A 6,343-nucleotide genomic window follows, 5' to 3' on the forward strand; every position below is an offset into this window, starting at 1 on the left:
TCCTACCTCACACCACACACATAAATTAACTCAAAATGGATCAAAGACCTAAATCTAAGTGCTGAAACTATACAGGCATACCTCGAGGTTATTAGGGGTTCAGTCCAGACCACCACAAGAAAATGAGTATCATAAGAAAGTGAGCCACTTGAATTTTTTTGTTTCCCCGTGCATTTGAAAGTTATGTTTACACCATACTATAGCCTATGAAGTATACAATAGCATTATGTCTAAAAAAACAATGTATATACATTAATTAAAAACACTTTATTAATTAAAAACTGCAAACCACCATCTGAACCTTTGGCAAGTTGTAATCTTTTTCCTGGGGGAGGGTCTTGCCTCCATGTTGATGGCTGCTGACTGATCAGGGTGGTGGTTGCTGAAGGTTGGGGTGGCTGTGGCAATTTCTTAAAATAAGACAACAGTGAAGTTTGCTGCATTGATTGATTCTTCCTTTCTTGAACAGTTTCTCTGTAACATGAAATGTGTGATAGCATGTTGCCCACACTAGAACTTCTTTCAAAATTGGTGTCAGTCCTCTCAAACCCTGTCACTGATTTATCAACTAAGTTTATGTAATATTCTAAATCCTTTGTTGTCATTTCAACTATCTTCACAGCATCTTCACCAGGAGTAGCTTCCATCTCAAGAAACCACTTTCTTTTCGCATTCATAAGAAGCAACTCCTCATCCATTAAAGTTGTATCATGAGAGTGCAGCCATTAGTCACATCTGTACGCTCCACTGCTAATCCTAGCTCTCTTGCTCTGTCCACCACATCTGCAGTTACTTTCTCCACTGAAGTCTTGAATCCCTCAGTGTCATCCATGAGGGTTGGAATCACCTTCTTCCAAACTCCCGTTAATATTGATAGTTTGACCTCTTCACATGATTCACAAATGTTCTTAATGGCATCTAGAAAGGTGAATTCTTTCCAGAAGATTTTCAATTTACTTTGCCCAGATCCATCAGAGGAACCACTCTCTATGGGAACTATATCCTTATGACAACTATTTCTTAAATAATAAGACTTGAAACTCGAAATTACTCCATGGTCCGTAATCAAAATGACTCCCCAGGTCATGCAGGATGGATGTTGTGTTAGCAGGCATGAAAACAATATCTGATGGACATTGAACATCTCCATCAGACATCTTGGCTGACCAGGTGCATTGTCAATGAGCAGTAATATTTTGAAAGGAATCTTTTTTTCTGAGAAGTAGGTCTCCACAGTAGGCTTAAAATATTCAGTAAACCATGTTGTAAACAGATGTACTGTCCTCCAGGCTTTATTGTTCCATTTATAGAGCACAGAGAAGATTTTGCACAATTCTTAAGGTCCTTAGGATTTTTGGAATGGTATATGAGCAAAGCTTCAACTTAAAGTCACCAGCTGCATTAGCCCCTAACAAGAGAGTCAGTCTGTCCTTTGAAGCTTTGAAGCCAGGCATTGACTTCTCCACTCTAGGTAGGAAAGTTCTAGAAGGGACCTTCTTCCAATAAAAGGCTGTTTCATCTACATTGAAACTCTGTTGTTTAGAGCAGCCACCTTCACTAGTGATCTTAGCTAGATCTTCGCTGTAACTTGCTGCAGCTTCTCCATCAGCACTTGCTGCTTCACCTGGCACTTTCATGTCATGGAGATGGCTTCTCTCCTTAAACCTCATGAACCAACCTCTGCTGGCTTCATTCTTTTCTTCTGCAGCCTCCTCACCTCTCTCATCCTTCCTATAATTGAAGAGTTAGGGCCTTGCTCTGGACTAGGCTTTCACTTAAGGGGATGTTGTGGCTGGTTTGATCATCCAGCCAGACCCCTAAAACTTTCTCCATATCAGCAATAAGGCTGTCTTCCTTCCTTATCATTTGTGTGTTCACTGGAGTAGCACTTTCAATTTCCTTCAAGAACGTTTCCTTTGCAGTCGCAGCTTGGCTAACTGTTTGGTGCAAGAGGCCTAGCTTTTGTCCTATCTTGGCTTTTGAGCTGCCTTCCTCATTAAGCTTAATCATTTCCAGATTTTGATTTAAAGCGAGAGACGTGCAACTCTTCCTTTCACTGGAACACTTAAAGGCGATCGTAGGGTTATTAACTGGCCTAATATTAGTATTGTTGTGTTTCAGGCAATAGGGAGGCCTGAGGAGAGGGAGAGAGATGGGGGAACTGCTGGTCAGTGGAGCAACCAGAACACATACAACATTCATCTCTTAAGTTTCCTATCTTATGGGAGCACAGTTTGTGGCAACCCCAAACAATGACAATTCCAACAACAAAGATCACTGATGACAGGGGCTGGCCTGGTGGCTCAGTGGTTAAGTTCATGAGCTCCACCTTGGATCTAAGGCACGAACCTACACACTGCTTGTCAAGTCACACTGTGGCATGTGTCCCTCATATAAAATAGAGGAAGATGGTCATGGATGTTAGCTCAGGGCCAATCTTCTTCAGGACAAAGAGGAAGATTAGCAGCGGATGTGAGCTCAGGGCTAATCTTCCTCAACAAAAAGCATAAATAAAAAATAGCTCACTGATCACAGATCACTATAATAAATTAATAAGAATGGAAGTATTTGAAACATTCTGAGAATTATTAAAATCTGACACAAAGACAAGAAGTGAACCAATGCTGTTGGAAAAATGGTGCCAATAGACTGGCTAGACCCAGGGTTGTCATAAACCTTTGATGGGGTTTAGGGCAGACTGCCCCAAGATGTCCACTCTGGTATGTGGATTATTTCAAGCTGAAGACAATCAATGCTTGGAAGATATTGGAAGAACTTTTGACCTTCCCCCAAACTGCCTAAAATAATTTAAGATAGAAGAGCCTGTCCCAGGAAGGAGCTCTTACCTTAGATAATCCTAGGTGTGGTGGGCAGGAAGACATCTAGCAAGGGCCATTTTATGAAAAGAGCTCTTTCAGTTCCCATTGTCTGTAGATAGGACAATGCAAACACTTCTTTACCAAATATTAACTCTTTCCACCTTCTCGTAGATTGCCTTTTCCCCTTTGAAGTCTCAGACCTCTATCTCCTTCTCCTTAGTCCAGAAAGACATATACACCTCATTTTGCCTGACCGTCTTTGGAATTCTTCATGCTCATGAAGTCAATAGGTACACATATTAAACTTTGATTTTCTCCGCTGCCCTGCCTTATGTCAGTTTTAATTCTTTGACCAGCCGTAAGAACAGGAAGGGGAAATAGGGGAATTCTCCCTCTTCCCCTGCAGTTTTGGTGTAGCCATCAGGATTCTGCACTGGCTGGCAAGCTGCCTTCTCTGGCTGGAAGAAGTGCTTTCTCCCTGGCACGATCGCAGATGTGGAGATTCTGGGTCATCTGACGAAGGCTGGCAAGAGGTAAGATTTCTGACCACATCAGCCTCCTGGAGTCTCTATCTGTGGGGTTTGGTGGAGGGAAATAGTGAGAATTTCTTTCTCTCTTTCTAAATTTATATTGGCAGGAGAAAATATTTGGGAAACTATTTTCTTGTGGTTTTTAGTGACTCCAGTAAATTTCGCATCGTACTCTTGGCTTTTTTATCCTTTTCTTCCCAGAGATAGTCACTTGTTTTTTCGTTTTGTCTATGTATTTGTGTCGTATGTCATAAGAAGGAAAAACCATAGAGTTGATGCAGACATAAGCCCTATAAGCCCGTTGTCTGGGCCGGCCCACAGGCACAGGCTGGTGAGTTTGCAATCTCACCAGAGCAGCGTCTGTTGAGACAAACTTTGCTGTGGGTTCATATGCATGTGAGGTAACAGCTGTTGCTGAGGGATATCTTGGAAGCCAAAAGGCTGCAATATTGGTGGGCATGGGTCGAGCAGTTCAGAGCCATTGGGGTGTTGCCTCCTCAAGAAGAATTCCATGATAGGAAAATTTGGTCATGGAACTGCGTAGATGGCAACAGGTCTCCCGCCAAACTTGAGAAAATTCCTGTGCAATGAGGTGCTCTGTAAAACACACACAATCCCCAACCCCATGGCACATCCCTCCTATGTATTAGTTCGGCTCCAAGGGACCCAAGGCAGAGCTAAAGGTGTCACTGTGTATGTAGGGGAAAGAAACACAACCAGATGAGCTTTTTCCTTCCATCGTATTCTGTGTCTCGAGAACTTAGCTTTTGACCAGTGATAATATTTTCCATGGTCTCCAGCATCCAGAAGGTGCATTTGCTGGAGTAAACCTTGGTGGCCAGTCAAATAGACTGAGGTTCCAAGCATTCTCTGTCTGGCTGTGCCAGGCTCTCAGGTGAGTTTGTCATAAAGGGTCCAGTCCATGGAGGCCTTTGTCATTTCAGCCTTCCTTATTTGTTAGCGCTGGAAAAGTCCCATTCCTGTGGCTCCTGCCTGGTGTCACAGATTAGTGGGTCTGTGACTAGAGGCTCCCATGCTCTCCTGAGAGACCAGAGACACCATTTTCATTACACCATCCTTACCGCCTGTGCAACAAAGCTCTTTACTTCCCCCGAGGGTTTGAGGAGTCACCTTCTTGGATCATGGGGGATGCATCATCTGTGCCCTCTCCAGGGGCACTTCTTGCATCCATGGTAAAGATTTACTCTAACCCTGGAAGTTACCTCCAGATCTTTCCTTATAAAGTCCCATTGGACTGAGTCACTATTGGAATAAATACACCAATGGAGATCCTCCTCGTCCAGGGCCAGATGATGGATCTTTTGAATTAGAGTAAATTTTATATTTGAAAACTATTCAAGAGAGCTCTTATCACAAGCAGCTGCCTTATTGGTATTCATGGGAAGAATAATTGAAAAGAAAATCCCCCCAAATATAATGGCTTGCCTTAGGGAATCTCTTAATAAAATGAAAGAACGGAAGTCTGACTTAGAACAGAGATTAAAAAGCAAATTTAATGTAAATGTAACCACAGGCCCTCCAGGACCAGTTCAACAAAGTGATTAAGGATCGCCTTTCAGAAAAACTGCAAAGCCACACAGCCAGAGCATGTGTAAATGAAGAAATCAAGACCTGAAACGACCTCAGGACTGAATACCTCCATGCCCACAGAACCCAAGGACCAGGACGTGACTGGAACCTGAAAGTTGGACTCTTGTCAGATGTGAAGGGTCCCTCCCTCAGGAAGATCTAGTGTTAAGGTTGCTTCCCCACCCTGTCATAAATGTTTAATACATTACCATAAATGCTTGAAGCCCACCAATCAGAACCTGGCCTACCAGCATTTCTGTGTGCCAGCATAATCTCCCTAACCTCTTAAATTCCCCCCCAAATCCTGAACTGGGGAGACAGGTCTCAGGACACCTGCCCCCTGTCTCCCCGCAGGTTGCTTTCACAGAATAAAGCTGATTCTCCCCCTTGAGTCGGACGCCATCATTAATTGGCTTGCTTGTGCACATCAGCAGAGAACCCCAATTTTGTGTGGTGAAAACTGGTGACCACGAAGGGACCAAGGTCCTGCAACCACCCGCCCAAGGCCCTGCAGCCCCTGGCAGGGTGTGGGGTCTTTTCATCCACCCTAAGTGGGGCTTGAACAGTTTCCTCCAGAGGCTTCGCTGATTGGATCCCTGTCTCCCCACTGTGGTGCTCCAGGCCCTAAGGCATTCTTTTCTTCCCTTTGGGAGAAGAAGCAGCTTCTGGATCAGGATGTCTCTGGACTCGGGGTAATTAACTCTGAGAAACTGACTATCCTTTACCCTGTCTCTCTGGTTTGATTTCCTGGAAATATAAGTTTGGCTTGTGTTCTGGGAATCCTGGTGGGCTGAGACCTCAACTTTGGGCCTAAACCATCCAAGGTATTTAGAGATAGAAAAAATCCTCCACTCATGAAGTTGCTTCTGGGTCTGGGCAAGTCCTGGCGCTGGTTCTGACTTTCCCCTGGACATCTGGTTTTGAGTAGTTCTTGGCTCTGGTTCTGAGCTACTCCTGGGACTCTAGCTAGTATTATGGTCTGTATTACATGTAGAATTGTAGTATGTATTAACGTTTGTCTGAACTGAATTGGCTGTTCTGGGGACTGAGTTTCTCAGTAACTGTAACAAACTCTCTTTAGAAATTACTGTGGTGTTGTGACTACATTGGGCAAAACCCTAAAATGGGGATAAGTGTAAACAGCTGGCAAGATAACCTGGGATAATTTAGAATTACAGTGGCCACTTTGGGCTCCTTTTGAGCTTTCAAACAAGAAACAAACCTTTAAAGGCTCAAACTCTCCACCTTTTGACCTAAAGCTTCCAGAAGCTGTCAATGTTTACAAGAACTGCAGACTCTCATCAAGCTTGTTTTGCGTCCTGAGGGCTTGGCTTGATAATCATCAGGTTAGGGGAGTCTCAAAACTATGGCAGGAAAAAGAATGTGGTTGCACTGCATTTTTCA

Source organism: Equus quagga, unplaced genomic scaffold (genome assembly GCF_021613505.1).
Source record: "Equus quagga isolate Etosha38 unplaced genomic scaffold, UCLA_HA_Equagga_1.0 69776_RagTag, whole genome shotgun sequence".
NCBI classification, from domain to species: domain Eukaryota; kingdom Metazoa; phylum Chordata; class Mammalia; order Perissodactyla; family Equidae; genus Equus; species Equus quagga.